Here is a 19,397-nt window from a genome sequence, read left to right on the forward strand (position 1 = left end):
TCATTTTTGAGCTTTAATGGCTTTAAAGCATTGAAGAGATTTTCTATCTCTTGCGGCAGTAAAGTCTCCACTTTTGGGTTTTTTCCTGCATTTCTCAAAAGCATATGAGGAAAGCTTTCCCCATTGTGCAGCTTTTCTAAACAAAGGTGTTGTGCAATTTTCTAAACAAAGGTGTTGTGCAATTTCCTAAAAAATAATTTAAAAAAATTGGTCGATTAAATGCAGCTTTTAGACCGAATGAAATAGCAATCTTCTACTCTTTGTGAGAAAAATGCCACCAGCCTGAAAGTATACACTCAAAGCTTCCGTAACAACTAGCATTTCGGAAATTTCAATAATTTATTCTGTCGTCGACAAATATCCGCGTTACGAGCAGCGCATCCAACTCACAATGTCCTATTCAATTCCACAGGATAAAGGAAATTCAATTCAATTTACCAATGCACTTTGGAATAACTGTGACCTTGCAGCATTGTCGGCCGCCAAAAAAAAGATAGCAACAATATGCTTGATAATTGTGACGTCTAAAAGTCGATTAGATATAATTTTGCACGCCCGAGCTTGTGGCTGGCGAAATAGTTCTCACATTAATGCCAGTGGTGTGGGTTATTTGCATTGATTGTTGTGAAAAAATAGAATACGAATATTTTATTTGTAAAAGTGAGGGGTTTTGGGGAATAAGCAAAATCAATTTTAACAAAGGTGCACATACTTTTGGGCCCTTGCAATGTTTTCAGCGCTTTAAGCATTCAAGGTCACCGAAAATTTATAAATTTCATCAGCATGCCTACTTTTAGGCGTTGCGGTGCTATATTTTTTAAATTGCACCTTTTCAGCTATTTTTTGTTACATATTTTCAGGCGTGCGCAGGAAACAAGCATACCTTGCATGGCCAAAAGTTATTTGTTATGCTATTTACTCAGTTGTAGTGCAATTTGTAAATCTATATAGCACTCAGTACCTGATTATATAGGACAATTACATGCTGACCTGCACTTGTTGGGTTTCCCACTGACATTTCCGCATATACTCACTAGCCGCCTTTCTAGTTTTACGAGCTTTCGACTAGCGCCCACCTTACAATGCATTCGACGGTCATTGCTTTAGTTTTGTGCCGCAATTGTTTTCATTGTATGGGACCTTTTGGCATATCCATTTCCAAGTAATTTTAGCACCAAATTTCCGTTTCACTGACGCACTCAAGTACAACCGTAATAATTGGTTGCGATATGAGTGAATCGCGTGGTGGTAAGTAGTTGCTAGTACATTGAGTCATAGAACGGTATCTAGTTTGAGGGGAAATGAGTAAGCTTGGGTTGTCGCGTAAAACGATGTCGTTGTTGTTATATTTCCCTTGAATTGGTAATAAAAATTTAAAAGTTATTTGGAAAATAACATCATTAATGCCAATCAGTAGTGTCTTATCTTGTATTTTTCAGTCGATTTAAACGCTTTTTAATTGGGTTATCCCTAACCCAACCTAATCCTATTCCGGAAATTTGGTGAACTATTGAGCTTAGCTTTACGATATCTAAATCAGGTCTGACCCTGTAGATTCTCTTGAAAGCTCTTATCTGTGATTGTTTTACAAGCTTTAAGCTTGAGCTGAATCAGCAAGAACAAACAAAAACACACCGGAAATCTAGGAGCTCGAAACAAAAGCTTCTGTAGTAGCTTAAAAGCAGCTACACGAAAATTTTTTAAAGCAAAACATGTATACACTTTAATAAGAACTAACGCAGAAAAAAAGCTCTTTAAGTATGTGCAGCAAGCTCGTTTGCAATATTAATTATTATGTGCATTAAAAATTAAGAAGCTCAACAGAATAACATCGTTTTGATTTTAAAAACCGTGAAGACCTGTTTCAAAAAAGAACTCCGCCTTATTGTGAAAGCGAAATAATACCTCCTCCTCTTGCTTTGATTCACATCAAATCAAATTCGTTCAAAATAAAGCCCATTTAAAGAAAGATTTCGCTGTAAAGCGATTCGAATCCAAAAACGCAAACAGCTTTAGAAATTCTGCATGTTACTTAAATGTAGCTTTTGAAATAAAAGCTGTTGACAAATACATAACACATGGCTCTTATGGGCTCAAACTCAAAAGTGATGGGCACTGCTTGTGATTTTACACGAAAAGCTTTTGTCACTGAAATCCACCAAATCTACATAAAACACAAAAAATCCTCTAAATGTTAAGCTTTGGATTTTGTGAAAGCTCAATCAAAAGCTCATACAGCGAAAGCTTTAGTCTATATTACGGACCGTAACGTAGTTAAGCTCCTAAAACGGCGTGGACAGGCGATTGGACTGAGAAATATCACTTTAGCAAAGATTACTCTTAGTTAAAGTTGCTTAGCTAGCACAAACTAATATAATAATAATAAGAAAGCTTTGATGGAAAAATTGGAAGACTTTGTGGCATAGTTCTAGAAAAAATATGCGAGTTCAATGCCAATATATTAAAATTTTCTAAGAGGCATATTAAAATCCAGCCTTAATAAAGGATATTAAGCTTAAAAGCTCTGCAAAATTCTTGAACAAAAGAGCTCTATAGAGCAAACGAATTTGTAAAACTTATCTAATATCTTTATTAGTTGTAAAAGCAATATTTTTTACTCCGCTAAAACTCTTAACTGAATAAAAGTCAAAAGCTCGGTAAACTTGTTTTGAATGGCGACGAAAGCTTTAGTTTCGAATGTGAAGATTTATAAAGCTTTAACTCAACAGGTCTTTATAAGCGCCAATGGTCGTTGATAAGATTGACTTCCTGTAAAAGCTATTAATAAGAAGCTCTGATATCAAAAGCTTATTCCCAGAAAATTCTATGTATTTTACTAATACTAACCAAATAGCAAAAAAAAAAGGTGGAAGGATTTACTAAGCAAAACTTTTGATAATAAAAAATGTGAAAAGCTCAGTGAAGATATTTTGCTCAAAGCCCATGTGCAAACTGAAAGCTTTAGGCTTATATGTAGCCACGAAATCTAGCTTAAATCGCTTGATTTGCTAATTCGTTCTTAATTTGATGTTTTATTTTTAAGATTAAATTTTTAGCTTTCTTTAGCTTTTGTACCTGTAAGTTTCGGCACGTATTTCAAACGTGTAATTATTATCATATTGAAGCTTTTGAAACTCTTTTGTGAACTTAATCTCATTAATTAATTAATTTACTTTCCAATTACTTGCTCTGACCTCATTCACCTGACCGGATATTGTTTGCTTTTTACATTCTTAATTGCTCACTTTATATTACGTTTGACGTTTATTGTAAAATAATTTCATTTATTAAATTTCATTCACTTGTTTTTTATTCCGTGAAAAATGTATTTGCCTCATTTAATATCCAACGAGTTTGGTTGATATCGCTCGGCCTGTCCCTGCCCTACACTCTGAACTATAGAGACAGACATCAGCTTCTCCTTTAGGGACTCAACTTCTCATGTCTCATGGTTCTGGTTCACCCGCACAAGTAGCCTAGATAATAAAAAGCCGATTTTACTCCCTTCATTTCAAAGTGATTCTTGTCCTTGTTGCCATCTGATTACACGGCTCATGGTACTAAACATCTGAGCGCGAATGCTGCGGCTTACGCACATAAGTAGTCTAAAATAAGCCGATTTAGCTTTTCAAGGAGATTTTTGTTCTTGTTGCAATCCGTATAAGATTACCGGGCTTGATAAGGTTCCTGCCTGTCTGATATGATATAAATACTCTAAGGGAAGAATGCTAGTTTCTCTTTAATATCCGCTTATAAAAGGTGACCGCTTTTAAACCAGCTCCTGGTAACATTTTTCATTGTTTTTATAAAGATCTTGGAATACTTGGACTCTGAACCCGTTTTGGAGCAAAGTTTGTATGTTCTTTAAAATATTTATTTTATAATAGTAATATCGTTACATGCGCTGCCTGTGAATGTTGAATCAACAAAGCAGAAATTTGGGAAATTTTTGGGGTTCCCATTTTAAGTATCGGCCGCAAAGAACCGAACAAAATATATAACCGAAGTTCTATACCGCATTGGGAAACAGACTCACTCACTCTTCGTTCAGCCTCTCTTTCTTAAGTAGATAACTTCAGTTGAGGGGAACGGAATTTTGCTTTGTGTTACTCTTATTCGAGTGTATGTTAGGTGTTCCTGTATGTATGTTCAAAGAGTCCGTTTGAGCAGCTTTGGTGCTCGATATTGTCGCACAGTCATCACCGGGTCCCTGCTCGGGCGCAATTTAAGTTTTTTCCACGTTAGACGCCAGTGTAACATACTTAATTGTTAATAAACCAACCGGTCGCCCGCTTCGTCGCGGTTCAAACCGTTACATTACAAAACTTCCTTTGCCCCATCCTCTACTTTCCCTAGCTCATAGTTTATTTTAACCAGCATGTTTTTATCAAAACCGCTGGGTTCCTTTTATTGTAATTGTAGTTAAGTTCGAACATTTCCGACTGAGAAAATTTTTGATGCCATGGAGATTTGGCAACGAAGGGATACTTATTTTACGGAATTGTCTTTGCTCATTTTTGTCTGTGAATATTTTGTATACTTACGAATGTGATATGTCCCATTACTTTGTTCCGTTTCACTAATTGCAGCACACGTACAAACCTACCTCGTTTCAAACTAAAGGCTTGTCCCTAATTCTATACTCATTTATATATTTGTTTCTTTACTTGCGCCCTCGCCCCACTGTGCCACTTTTTGCCATTTACTCAACATAATACACCTTTAAAAGTATTTAATTACAAATTATAAGTGCATACAGTACATTTGTAAAGTCGTAAATGTGGTTATGTATATATAAGCTGTAATCTTTTGTAAGCAAGTTGCATAAAAAGAGGCTCTCATAGTGTTAAAACAGCTTTAGGCAACGCTTCAGTGTTCGCCAGCGCGACGCCCGCTAATATTTTGGGAACGTACAGCAGCGAAGAAAAAAATTGCAGTAATGACTTTCATTGAATTTGTACTTTAAACTATGCAAACCAATCTCAAAAAATGTTCGAGAAAATTCGAAATTTTCGAACTTTATATAAAGAGTTTTATACAATTTTATGAGTATGCAGTTTTGTAGCCCAATAAATTTTAGTATCATAAAGTGCAAGTTAAAGGTTTCTCAAAATTCGCATTGATTTTTGACAACTTTTTTTCGAAGACTATTTTAGGTTTCCCTACATTCAAAATGGGAACCTATTTTTTATATGGAAGAAAATCTGAAACGGCTTTTGGTACTTTGTTAGACTAAAATTGATTAAGCTACAAGACTACATACTCAAAAACAGGCAGAGAACTCCAAATAAAAAATTCGAAATTTTCGTGAAATTGTATCTGAATTTCCAATTTGGTTTGCATAGTTTCAGTTTCAAAATTATTAAAATATTGAAACAAAAAAAAAAAAAAAAAGAATTGAATTCACGAAATTTTAAAAATTTATTTTTGATTCTGTCAAAACGTCCCAAAATTTTGAGGAAAATTTCCCAAACTATTTTCTAGCCTTGTCATAATCTCCGTTTGCGTTTGGCATTTACATGTACTTCAGTATATTACGAAGCATGTTTTTCAACTCGGTTACAAAAGATTACGCCTGTACATATGCTTTATGTACTTGGCTCTTACAACGACTTTTAACACGTCTGCAACCCTGAACGTTGTAGTTATGCGGTAATTGCACTTTTTTTATATTTTTCGTTTTGCGGATATTTTTATTTTATTTTATTTTATTTCATTAAACTTGATTATACGCTTGGAGGTTTATTTTTATCATTGTTTTTATCAAAAAATTTATTTAATTTTATTATCTTTTAGCTTAAAATATTGTAGGTATTATTTTATTGTTAGGTATTATCTTTTTATTAGACATGAAATAATTTTTGTAATTCAATATATTTTGTTGTAGTGAATATTTTTAAAAGCCACAGAATGATCTCCCATTTTGCGTTATAATAAGTAATGAAATTTGTTTCTCGCACATCGCACTGTTTGTCAGCTAAAATATGTTTTTGTGAAAGTAAGCTGTGACCAGCAGCTTCGACACCATCGATGGGTGGCAAAAGCAATTAAAGTTTGAAAACAGTGCTTAACCATTAGTAATAATTAATGTTTTAAGAGATACGCAATGACTAGATTAGTATTGATGAGTTTGTTCTGGAGGGTTGAAAAATTTATTTAAGTTTATGTACGACCCACGAAACTGAGACAATAGAAACGGATCTCAAAATTTTAAAAAGTAAATAGCTAAAGGTTTGATAACTGATAACCACATGTCGATTCCTAAGTTTGCTTTCAAGATCATTCAGTATCAGCGGCTATTTATTTCCCGATGCTGTCACACTCTACGCTATCTCTAACCTCCTCCCTATGGCGGTGACTCACACAATTTTTAATTACTAATAGTTGGATAATAAATTTACTAATCTTATAGACTTGTTTAGATCTATAGATCCGCAAGGCCGATATTGGGCGAGAAATTTAAAGACAAATGTTGTTCCGCAACCGGCTTGTGCCTACACAATATCTATACTTATATATTAGAAACACGAAGCAAAAGCTCCAAGGCGTCGAAAGTGTCAAGGAAAATTCACGATACTACTCCTATAGAACTATTTCTAAAACTCTGTAGAACTTAGGAAAAGTCCAGTATAAAGATATTGTTAAAACTTTCGGGCCAAGAGTATAGATAAAGTTCATAAAAAAAGAAGGAATACCGCTCATCGTTTGTTCAGTGGATAGAAGTACTGATTTCAACAAGTAAGTACTGATTGAAGTGTCGCTCTAAGTATTAAACTACATATACATAACTAAGTAAAAGCACCAGAAACCTAAAAACAGCACATTTTCTGCAGTCCAAACATGAATTGAAAACAGCACTAGCAAATACTGAACTGATCTACGGTAAAAGCGTTTTCATCGCAAGGTAATGCTATGATACTCGGAATATGATGTATATGTTTTCTTGCAAAAAGTGTGAAAACCATAGTACGGAGATAGATCGACTCACTATTTTATTTTACAATAGAACATTTAGTTCAAATCTCTGCTGTGACATTTTTGGATTGGAAGGCACAGTATTAGTCGATAGGACTTCCTGAATTTAAGACTCTTCGAATTTAGCGCAGTATCAGACTCCGTTTCCATTTTTAAGCCATCTATATAGATTATAGGCGCCCTGCCACATAAGAACAATCCCATATTCCAAAAAAAAAAAACACTTATGTAATGATTCCGACTGAGTTCGTAGCATGAAAACCCTCATAAGAATTCCCGATTGCCTATCCTTATATTGCTAAATGATTTCGAAATACGACTCCTTGAAAAGTCATTGCTCTAACGCCAGTGATATTATGGCACACATTCTTGTTCTCCCTCTGGAACTACTTTATACTTCAACAGGAGATTTTTAAGTTCTTAGGCAAGGACCTGCGTTCCATAGCACAATTGTGTTTTTATTCCGTATTCGAAAAAGCAACTTTTGGACACCTATTTTCTAAAGATTTAGACTATGTTACTTTGAAATATATATCTCATAATGGTTCGAGAAAGAACTATCTAATTTTGTTCCAATGTCAAAGTGGTTTTTGTTAGATCTATTGCTTCCACAGAAGCTCTGGAACTCCGAGATAACAGTGAGTGCGAAATTAATTCAGATGTGTTAGTAAAATTTTTCTTCGATTTTTCTTTTCCGAACGGATAGTTTCAGGTACATTAAGCTTAGAATATTCTTTGATAGTTTCTTTAAATATTTTTTTCTAATTTTTTTGTTAAAGTTTTAATATTCCACGAATTCTCATGCATGTTTCTCTATTTTTTGTATTACTCCAAAAACAATGCATTATAAAACTTTTCATTGCTAATTGTGTCTTGTGTCTCAACGAAGCAATCTAACTAAATAAACTACATAAGAACAACAACAAAAAATGAATCTCTGCAAGAAGCATAGAATGCAGTGGCAAAGCAAAACCGGCGAAAAAGAGTATTTAATAAAAACAAGAAGTCGTCAACAGCTGAAACGGTGTACAGAGATAATACCTATAATACATAAGTACAAACATACACAGGTACATAGGTAAATACATACGTATGTATGCATCACATTGCATGAAATCAAAAAAAACTAGTTTTTACTAAATATGGCATTTAAAACTTGGTAAGTTTTTGTTGTCGTTTTTGTATGTGATTTTTTAGTACCTTTGCAGACTCAAGTTTATATGAGATTTGGTTATGTTTGATAGTCTCATAGCAGTTCTTTGCTTTTGTGTTTTTTCAGCTCAGCACTTCACTTCACGTAAAAAGTGAATGTAAGCTTCTTGCAGAGATGTATTTATTTGGTAGGTAAAACGATTTACAAAAAAAAAAAAAATTATCAAAAGTTTAGATTTAAAATTTTTTTTTTTCATTTGCTATTATTTTGGTAGCGAAACATAAAAAACCAAGTTTTCGATTTTTGTAATTTATTTTATCTAATTATTTGTAACTTTAAATTTTATTTGGAAGGATTTTCAGCCACAGACCTTAAAAGTGTTAATTGTTTTAGTTTTTAAGAAAAATTAATTACGAATTTTGAAATATTTATTCCTATGCAAAATAATAACAATATTATGGAAAATCAGTAATACGAAATTGAACAAAAAAAAAATTTTTTGTGGAATTCTTTAAAATTGGTAGTTGATGTTTTTTGTTATCAATTTAATTAAAAAAAAAAAACTATGGCTATGAATGTTTTAGTAAATATAAAAATGGTTACTAATACAAATTTTTTCGCCATAATTATGATAGAGAAAATACTAAACCGTTTTTAAACGTTTGAAGAAGAAAAAGATTTTACAGCACTTTTTTCAAATAAATTTTTTATATCTGTAAGTAAATTATTATTTTAGTATTAACAAATCAATTTTTAATTCGATTTAAAACCATTAAGCAATTTTAAGCCCTGAAAAATTGGATTTTTTTTTTTGTAGTTTTACTCAAAATACTTTTCTAATTTTTTTTAATTTGGTTAAAAAAATATTTTCATAAATTTTACTATTTTTAAATTGAAAACTTGGTTCAATTTAAATTGTTTTTATCTAGAAAATTTAAATAGAATTTGATCAGTAAGTTAGCAGGTGTATGATTTTTTCTTTAAACAATTTTTTTTGTTGGAAATAAAAAGCATAAACAAAAAAATATAAACCAGAAAGATATAGAACTGAAATGAAAGTTTAGTTTTAAATAGTTAAAAAAATCTCTCCAAATTTCAGTTCTTTTTATTTAAAATTTGACTTTTTAACAAATTTTAATAAAAAAATTTTTTCAGCTAGTTTTATTTAAAATTTAACTTTTTAACAATTTTAAATTTTAACATTTTCTTAAAAATTTTTGTTTTATTTTATTTTTTTATTTTTTAAAAGCTTTAAACTTTTTTTTAATTCTCATGCAAACTATAAATAATTACTAAAATGCAGAAAAAATATAAAAAAAATAAAAAAGTGTTTAAAAAAATGTTAAATATATATATTTTTTTCATTTCCAAGCAAACTCAAAACATTAAAAATATTAAGGGGTAAAAATATGTAGAAGAATAAAAATATTTTAAATTATTAATAATTTTTGTTTTAAGCAAATTTAGAACAAACACAAAATTTTAAAAAGTTAAAAAAATATAGGAGGAAAAAAATTAAGTTATGAACAAGTGTTAAATCAATAAAAACATTATAAATTTAAAAAATATAGAAGAATAAAAATTAAGAAGTTTAAAAAATGTTTCATAAATTTTAATTTTTAAGGAAGTTTAAAACAAACTCAAAACTGCAAAACGTTAAAAAAATAGAGGAAAAAAATAGTCTACAATTTTTTTTAATCATTTTCTTTTAACTTCTAAGTACACTCAGAACAATAAAAATATTTAAAATTAAAAAAAAAATAGAAGGATAAAAATGAAATTTAAAAAAATGTTTAGTATTGTTTTTTTTAAATTGCTATTAATTTTCATTTCTAATAATTTATTAAAACCCAATTTAGCGAAATTAATATAGTTAAAAAAAATGCTAGGAGTTTTTATTTTTATGAAGATTTTTCTTCTTTTTCAATTAAAGTTTATAAACATTGAAAAAAAAGCTCTTGAAAAATATCTTCCCTGAAACCATATTTTTAGAATTTTTTCAAGTTTTTTTGTTACAAAAAAATAAAAATTAAATAACGCTAACTCTTTAGGGTACTTTCGATATTTTTTTAAAAAAACTTTCTTTTACACCGTAATAATTTAGTTGAATTGAAATGAAGAAAAAAGTTATCACAAATAAAAAAAAAAGTGATCATAACACTGAAAGAAAAAGACTGGTAAAATCAACCGAAATACGGGTAAATTCAACCGAAAGTTCTGTCAAATTTTATCCATCGCAACAAGATGTTGAATCGACTGCGCACAAATCGTTGATTCGTAATTGACCGTTTTAGTAGTCAAATGAACAAGCGACAGCTTTGTACGAAAGTACCTATGTTGCGGCATTTGCAAGGCAGATGAGTTTTCACTGAGATCTTTTCATGGCAGAAATATACTCGGAGTGCTTGCCGAACAGTGCCGAGGGGCGACCCCGCTTAGGAAAATTTGCTTCTAATTGAAAAACCTTATTTCTAAAATTTGTATGTTGCTTTGCCCGGGGTGTGAACCCAGGGTCTTCGGTGTGGTAGGCTGAGCACGCTACCATCACACCACGGCGGCCGTCATATACATACGTAAATATGTGCATACATATAGTACACAGCATACACAAGTACAAAGTAGAGAGCGCAGTGAGCGTAAAATTCTCTTTGAAATTTGCTCATATAATGACTGTTGATCGCTGTTGAAATAACCAGTGAGATCAGTTGTGTTAACAAAAAAAATCAGTTAGATTGATTAGGAATCTGTCATCAATTTCACCGAATCTCCGTTAAGTCGAGAACAACAGAACCGATTTGTTGATTTTACTAGCACCATTTCTTTCAGTGAATAACAAAAAAAATTATCATAATAAGAAAATAACAAATTTGACAAAGATTTGTAAATTCAAATTCAAACCAAACTATTTTTAAAAACATATCTCCTTCCAAACAATCTTTTTTATGTTTTACTACCAAAATAGTATGAAACATTTTTAACACAAAACTGAAAACGGGTTTTACACAAAGTTGTAGGTATTCTCAAACCGTCATTTAAATGTTTGATACTTTATTTTGCAATATATTTCTTTATCTTAAAGGTTTTGTTTAAAACGGCGTGCTTTAATTTGGATATAAAAAAATTAAACGGTGTTTAAATTGACAATAAAAAAACATCGAATAAAATACTGAAATTATGATTTTTTAAATTCATTTTTATATTTATTTTTTTGAAAAATTTGTTTTGTGCGCATTATATTTTAAATTTTCAAGCACGTACATTTTTTAAATTTTATCTATATATATATTTTTTGTTTTTCCAAAAGTGCTAACTGCCTCTTTATGGTTAAAAAAATTATATTGTTTTTCTTTTGTATAGTTTTTTCTTTACTATTTTGGTTATAAAATAATTTACCATTTGCTGCAAATCTTGATATTGCTAGTGAGCAGACTTAAATCCAGTTGGGAAGTGGTAAAAAGGTTTGGCCGCTGGAGTTTGTTTTGTTATATTTTTCTTAAATGTAGTTTTTTTTTTGTTTTCCCGCTGTAAACCGAGCCGTCATTATTATTTTTTTTGTTGTTTATTTTTTATTTTTTTGCTCTGCATTTTCTTATATTTACTGCCTTTGGCACTAAATTGAAAATTGTATGCATTTTTTTGTTCACCCTTTTCACTTTATTTGGTTGTTTTGGTTTTCGCAGGTTTTTTTGGGTAACTTTATATAGATTTTGTTAAATTATATTTCTCTAACAATTTTTTGTCTAATTTTTGGGTTAAAATAAAATTTTTATAAGTTTTTTCTGTTCTTAAACTATAAATTTTGTACTTATTTTTTTTTCAAGCTTTTAGAAATATTTATAACTTCGGGTTTTTGATTTATGATTGTTTTGTTATTAAGCAGTTTTGAGTGTCTTATGTTGTTTGGTAATATATTTTATTTTTTAATTATTATTATTAATGTTTTAAATTTTTTTTTTTGTTACTGATATTTTAGATTTTTCGTTTTGTGGTTGTTAATTTTTACTTTTAAATTTGTTGTTTTTTTTTGTTTCTTGTTTACACACTACTTTTTTTAAAACTATTTATTTTAACTTTTAATTTCATATTATATTTTTTTTTGCTATTTTTTATTTCACTATTTTTGCACATTTCTTCTATCTCCTTTGTTCTCTCACTTGTTTTATTCTTAAGCTTCGACTTAATTTATGCCTTTGCTTTAATTTGCATATTAAGCTTAGTTTAGTTTGTGTTGTGCTAATTTATTCATTCTTTTTCTTTTTTCATTGTTTTCTTTAATTTTTGCTTCTGCTTACCATTGGAATTTCAGTTGATTTGGGTCCGGTTTGTGTTTTCTACTTCTTTTTTTTTTATTTCGACGTCTGTTACTGACATGCGCTTTGTTGCAATTCCATTACTGATCTTTTCTTGCTGTTGTTGTAATCAATATTGTTGTTGTTAGGTATTGTTTATGTATTGGTATTGGTTTCTTATTGAACACTCACAAAGTTCGTAAGTTGCGTCAACATTTTCTGTGTCACAACCAGTTTTTTGTATTAATTCTTACATGGAATTTTATGCTTTGTATGGAATTTCGAATTCGATATTCTTTTAGAAAATCGAGCTTTTAATTTTAATTATTATTATCACTCGATTGTGTTCAAATATTACGTTTTCTGTAAACCGTTTATTTTTATCGAAATTACAACCGTTTTTTTTTCGAACACGCGAACTTCCGTTTCCGAATGCTAACGTTTCTTAACGTGTTCTCGAATATATTTCGAAGTTTCCGAGTTACGCGTACAAGGTGCCGTTATTTTGTTCGCATTTATAAAACCGATGCCTATAAACGTGTTAGACCCCCTAAAAGCAGTAGCGACGACAAAAAAAAATTGCGAGAAACTTGCCCCGAAGACCCGTTACAAGCGTGCTACACGTATTCACGTTCCAGCAGCTGAAATTACTCTACTGTACTGACAAACGTACGGTTGCGTTGGTTATCTGCTCGCTCACCAAAGGCCAGTTGGTTTGACATTCCAAGCAGCAGTGGTTGCTGTAGTGGTGGTGGTAGTTGAGTTATAGATTGTTTTTTTTTTATACAGACTCAATGGTTTATCTGAGCGCTCAGATAAAGTGAGTGTGAGTGTAGGTATGAGTGGAGCGCTGACGTGTGTGTGAGTATGATAAGGCGTCACAAAACCGTGGACAGCTGTTACGGTATAAAAACAAAAATAAGAAAATCGTTGGCTGGCGAAATCAGGCATTATATACCCTGTAGCGAATTTTATTACGTTCTATTATGGGTGAGGGAATCCGGGTGAGAGCATATCGGTGGCTATGTATGGACGATAAACTACCAGTACGGAAGCTCCTACAAATTTTTTTGTTTCTAAAATGCACTGCACTGCTGTTCTAATAGTGGCAAGCTACTCAATTCGATAAGCACTTTCTCATCGCGCTTTCAACATACCGTCTATCAAGCCTCTTCAGTGGATATTTTTTTTTTTTTTTTTTCTTTTTTAGGTACCAACAGGCTATACAAATTCTAAATATTTATTTATTTATTTATTTGTTAGTCTACAAATTTTAAAATCAATCAGACTAAATATGAATGAATGAATGAATATAAATACGGATTACAGTGTAAAATTAACAAGCATACATAGTGAGCAAGATTATATTATAAAATATGTATATACCTATATTATTGAATCAGTTGTCGGGATGGACTGTGATGCCGAGCAACGGAATTGATTATCAGTGCTGTCGGAATGGACGTGATTTCGAGCAGCTGATGTATATTTAACACACAATAGTAGGGCTGCGATGTGTGGGAGGTTGGAAAGGACGTGATTCCAAGCCACCCGCCCAAAGTAACTATTGATTATTAGTGCTGTCAGAATGGACGTGATTTCCAGCAGCTGATGTATATTTAACACACAATGAGTAGGGCTGTGATGTGTGGGAGGTTGGAAAGGGCGTGATTCCAAGCCAACCGCCCAAAGTAAACGGTTTTAAGAATTCTTATGCCTAGCGGCAGGTCTGCAGAACTACAGGGTACTTAAGAGATTTGTAGAAAAACCCCGAACCCAAAATCGGCCTGTTCCATTACAAATTCGAAAAATATCTTAGCTCAGCTAAATAACATTGACATTCCAACGAACTTTATACCCAGATCCTCTTCGTGTAGCCTGCTACTTTTAACTTTAAGCTTGTGTCATTCTCAGCTAAAAATATGTTATTTAGTTTACTTTGAGGAGGCATTTTGTTTTGAGAAAATAATCCGAGACAGAGGGTTCTCTAAAAAAGTAAAAGGATTTTCGCATTTCCAAATTGTCAACTGAACTTTCACTCAACGAGATTTGGATTCTAGGATGCATAAAATTTGTTTCCAGGAAAGGTGATAATTTGTAGACTACTACCAGCAAAGGTGCTGTAATAAGTAAACACCATTGTTGTACTACGTTTCTAGGAAGTTTCGTTATCCGAAGAAACCCAACTTGTGCTTGCCCGACATGAGCCCGAAAATCGTTTGACCCCTTCAATAACTGCACAAACTTCAAAGGTGCCAGGCTTTAAAGTGAAAATTCAAATTCCAAGCGAAATCCATACCCCGTTAATTTTTGAGATATTTTCTCTTTTTTATGACTGTTCATCAAACAGGAACTTTGGGGTAGGCTTAACAATCGCTGTAAATGTCAAATAAGAAAGAGGCAAACTTTTCTATTAGCATGGTTTTTACGAATTAGTTACGTGCTATACAATCAGCAGAAATGGGTACCTGACAACGTTCTTAGGTGCATGTTCAAAGCCTTTTCGTCGTCCATAATCACACAAACTTTTTGTTTTCCGATTTGTTCTCGTATAGCTTACGTCAGGGAAAATGCTTTTTAAAGTCTGTTTTTCACTTTCGTGTGGAAATTTTTCTCTTTGTACGCCTTACTACTATTTCTCTGTCCGATTCCCAATAAGAGATATCACATTATTCTTCAACTGGGATCGCTTCGGGTGGCTACTTTTTGGCTTTTCCGAACTAAGCCAACTTTGTTGAATTGGAAAACCGTTCTTAGGGCAATGCCATATGATAATCCTTTTCGCAACTTCTTCTTCTTCTTAATTGGCGTTTAACCTGTGAAACGGTTATGGCCGTCCAACAAGGCGCACCAGTCGCTTTTTCGCTCTGCCAACTTGTGCCAATTGGTCACACCAAGGGAGTTTGAATTGTTTACCACCTGGTCCTTCCAGTGGAGTGGGGGCTGCTCTCTTCCTCTGCATCCATTGGCGGGTTCCGATAAAAAGCATAATTTTTCATTCGCATAACATGGTATAGTGTTAACTATTATAACAAAAATATTATACTTTGTACTTTATACTTTAATTTTTAAATACATTTTTAATTAAGTTTTCTTTTTACATGAAAATTTTTGAATGACAAAAATAAAAATTTTTGATTATAAAAAATAAAACTTCAAAGAAATAAAAAAACATAGTTTTTATAAATATATATTTTAATTGGAATAATTTTCAACTATAATTGGCGATCCTACCAACGAACCTTAAACCTTGAACATTATTAATGACGAGCTTAATTGGAATAATTTTCAACTATACATGGCTTAGCGAGCGTAACCGCTGCGTTTTAATTCGCTGAGTCACGTTGGTGCGTAAATCTTGTGCATAAAGCTTGTGCAGCACATCATTAAATCTTCTTCGGTACCCGCCATCGTCAACGCATAGAGGTCCATAAATCTTTCGAAGAACTTTTCTCTCGAACACTCACACACAACTTTTTGTAACCAACATTGGGATTATGCAATTTTTTCACGTATGTACATACATAACTTTTCGTTATAGGCCAACGTAATATAAACGCACACAAGTCATTTTCTGTCAAAAATGTCTCATGCACATACAACTTGTATGAGAGCAACCGATGTTGAATTTGCTGCGTGAAAACCTCACTCGATTTCCAATTTTTGTTCTGCGTGACATTTAGATTTGACGTTTGCATACATGTTTTACATTGCCGCAACGCATGCTTATTTCAGTTAGGGCAAAAAACGCCGGTGGTTTGCGTGCGCTAAAAAAACGCACTGCGGTTTTATTAGGTTGGCTTGTTAGTATTATTTTTTCTCGTTGAAGGCTTGACATTAAAAACTAATATATTTTTAAAAATGTCTTGAAACACCAATTCAAAAAAAAAAAATTATTCTACTTTGACATTCTAGAAAACTTGTAGGGAGTTCTAAATTTGCAGAACTTTCTGTACCAGTCCTTAAACGCCCAGATAGTATGTACTATTGGGTATAAAAAGATATACATATGTACATAAATCCTCTCACAAAATTACAAAAACCAACAATAAAGTGGAGACATATTAACACACTCTCACACATGTTGACAGGCAAAGTTATTACCATGAGTTCGATACCGTTCCAATGTTGATACGATAATATGAAACCGGTGTGCGTGTTGTGCTCTCTACGGTTTGATTCTTTATTTTGTTTAGTTTCTTTTTTGCCGATTTTTCAATGTTTTATTTACCTACGCTCTTTTGTTATTTCATTGTATTTTGTATACAAATGCGTATATGTGTAAATTTGTGTGTATGCGTAAAGGTGAGCCATATTTCTTTGTTTTGTGTTTATCTATCTGACTTTTTTGATTTTTGCAGTTATTTATGAATACATAGATAAAAACGAAGAAGAAGAATAAAGAGGCACATGTAAATATATGTATGTGCGTTTGCCTTATCTGACAGCAGTTAATATGTCATACACAAGAGGTAGAGCAAACACATCTGTCATGGCGCGCAAACAATAGACAATTACTCGTTATTTATCTTACTTAATGTGAAGAGAGAAATTGGTGGTAAGAAAACAGAGATATGTACAGCTGTGGAGTGCAAAAATGATAAAATAATAGATTTCTTAACTCGCTGAATAAAAATTGAAACTAGCCGAAACTTTGTATGGTTTAAAACTATAAAAATGCCTAACTGTTTTTTTCAATTCCAACGTAAATATTACTGGAAGATCAAATTTTCCAAAACAAAATTTAAAAACTAGCTATTGCTTTCTCACGCTCTTCCTATAGATTTCTCTCTGCCCTCAAACGACTCTCCTCGTTTTATCATCCTCTCAGCTTATCGTTTCTATATGCTCTCGTAACTTCTCTTAATCGCTTTCAAACGAGTTACTCCAATATAAAAAGCAAGGTCATCATATAATCCATGGCGGAACGATACAAGGTGGCAGCATGGGACAGCTGATCATACCCTTTTTTTATTTGGTTTGATACATCAACTTTCGGCGTAGTACGATTTTGACATTTGTCCATCGAATTTACAAAAACAAAATACATGGCATTTTTATTTATGTTTGTAGGTATGTCACCATGCTGCCACCTTGTATCGTTCCGTCATGATATGATCAAATATTTATCATTCAAAAATAGAGAATGAAGTTAGGACTTCCAATCTCATCGCTCTCATCTCAGATCTGAGAGCATACTCCGTGTAATCTTAGGAAGAATATTGAGATATTTTTGTTTTTAATTTTTCTGGTAACTCAATTAACATTTATACAACATACAAAATTCTTTTTTCTTTGGACAAAAACTACTCAGGGATTGAGATGAAGTGAGTCCATATTTTTTTAATAGCAGACAATTTTGAATATTTTACCTTGCAGTTAAATTCCATTTTTACAGTCTCTTTGAAGCAATAATGAATGATAGCAAATACAGAAGTGTACTCAATAGGAATACTAGGACTAAGTAGAAATGATAGGAATACAGAGTAAGTGGCATTGACTTAACCTTTCTCAGACCTACGTTTTTGTATATCCTGAAGAGCTAATGACTTAATTACTGCTAAACAAATACTATAACGGACTTCCTGGCTGAAAATACTATTCGCAGAATTTACAGATTTTAAGACTTTGTGAAAAGTACCACTCTGATATCACTAGCACCTTATTCAACTTACTCGAGCTAACTAGAAGGAATAACTGTATCATATCTTTTTCACCAACTGCGGCTTCTTAGAATGTAATGCTCAATTAGCAATATCTTACGCTATATAGATGGAGACTATCATCATTCCTTTTGCTTATGAAACCCTTTTTGAATCGCGACCTGTCGCGCCGTCGTTTCAATACACTAGAAGGGTAAGTTTCGAGAACTTCGACCTTGATTGACTAGGTATATGGCATACGGAATATCTTCTTAGTCGATTCATGTCCCTCAAAACTATATTCATAAAAGAAAGTCGTATGTGAGATTCTGGTGCGACTACGTGGCATGACGTAGCTAGCAATAAGTATAGCAACATCAAAATCATAAAGAGAGGCAACATTGCATTTATGATATCTGGATGATTTGGACGAGTTCATCTCATCTCTTTTTATTAATCTGTATGTTACTTAATTACAAATAGTTTAAATGTATTTACTTACAAATAGTTTAAATGTGACGAAATATCAAACGAGCTAATAAAAGGTACATAGATGATGGCTAACTAATGTTTTGTCATCTGATTAAAAACAAGTTAATTTGAGCGAACTGCAGAGGACGAATATTGCAGGAGTTTTGGGCATCATGGCTATAGACCTTATACAGGATAGGCGCACTATTGGAATAGGCACTGAAATGATATGCGTTTGTATAGCGTAGCAGTGTCCAACCGCAACCCGTTTTATAGCACTCTCCTCTCCCCAATATAAACGCTCCAAGTATCTTAACGCGGTTACTTACCTTTGAAATCTGAAATGAACGGTTAGTCGGTATGGCGGATGCCGTCTGATTTCAATTAACGTCGCTGTCATACCACAGCTTGTGAATTATCCACTCAAAAATACAATAAGAAGACCGACGATACTTTCTGTGCCGGACCGTCTTCATCTATTTTCATTAAATGACCCAGGTTGCGGACAGGTATTACGATGGAATTGAAGAGCGTGATCTTTGTTTTTTTGGGAGAGGACTTTACTTCTCAATGGGCTAGAAAGAACAAAGAAACACTTGTTGCACTTTTTTTAAGTTACAGTTTGGAATTTGTATCCGTCACAGTTGTGGCATATTTGCTTACTCAACTGGCGCTTAACCGTTTAAACGGTTATGGCCGTCCATCAAGACGCGTCAGTCGGGGTTTCGCTGCGGGAATTTAAATCGTTTTCTTTCCAGCGGAGCAGGGGCCGCACTCTTCCTCTGCTTTACTTTCTTAGCTTTCATTCGCATGGACTATGTTAATGTCTGCGTAAAGCTCTTTCAGCTTACCATTAAATCTTCTTCG

At 32.6% G+C, this 19,397-nt stretch overlaps 1 protein-coding gene across 5 annotated transcripts in view; it reads right to left on the reverse strand.

Moving 5' to 3' along the window:
• The window catches only part of numb (NUMB endocytic adaptor protein), a 153,033-nt gene that overhangs the window by 78,077 nt on the left and 55,559 nt on the right, over positions 1-19,397 (reverse strand). For 4 of the 5 annotated variants that reach the window (XM_067764652.1, XM_067764651.1, XM_067764649.1 and 1 more), the window contains exon 1: positions 11,522-13,715. The exons of the other annotated variant lie outside the window; for it this stretch is intronic. The gene's annotated coding sequence lies outside the window, so the exon portion shown is untranslated. Of the gene's footprint in view, positions 1-11,521; positions 13,716-19,397 lie in introns of those variants that run through there. 5 annotated transcript variants of the gene reach the window in all.

The sequence above is a fragment of the Eurosta solidaginis genome, chromosome 2 (assembly GCF_040869045.1).
Source record: "Eurosta solidaginis isolate ZX-2024a chromosome 2, ASM4086904v1, whole genome shotgun sequence".
NCBI classification, from domain to species: Eukaryota; Metazoa; Arthropoda; class Insecta; order Diptera; family Tephritidae; genus Eurosta; species Eurosta solidaginis.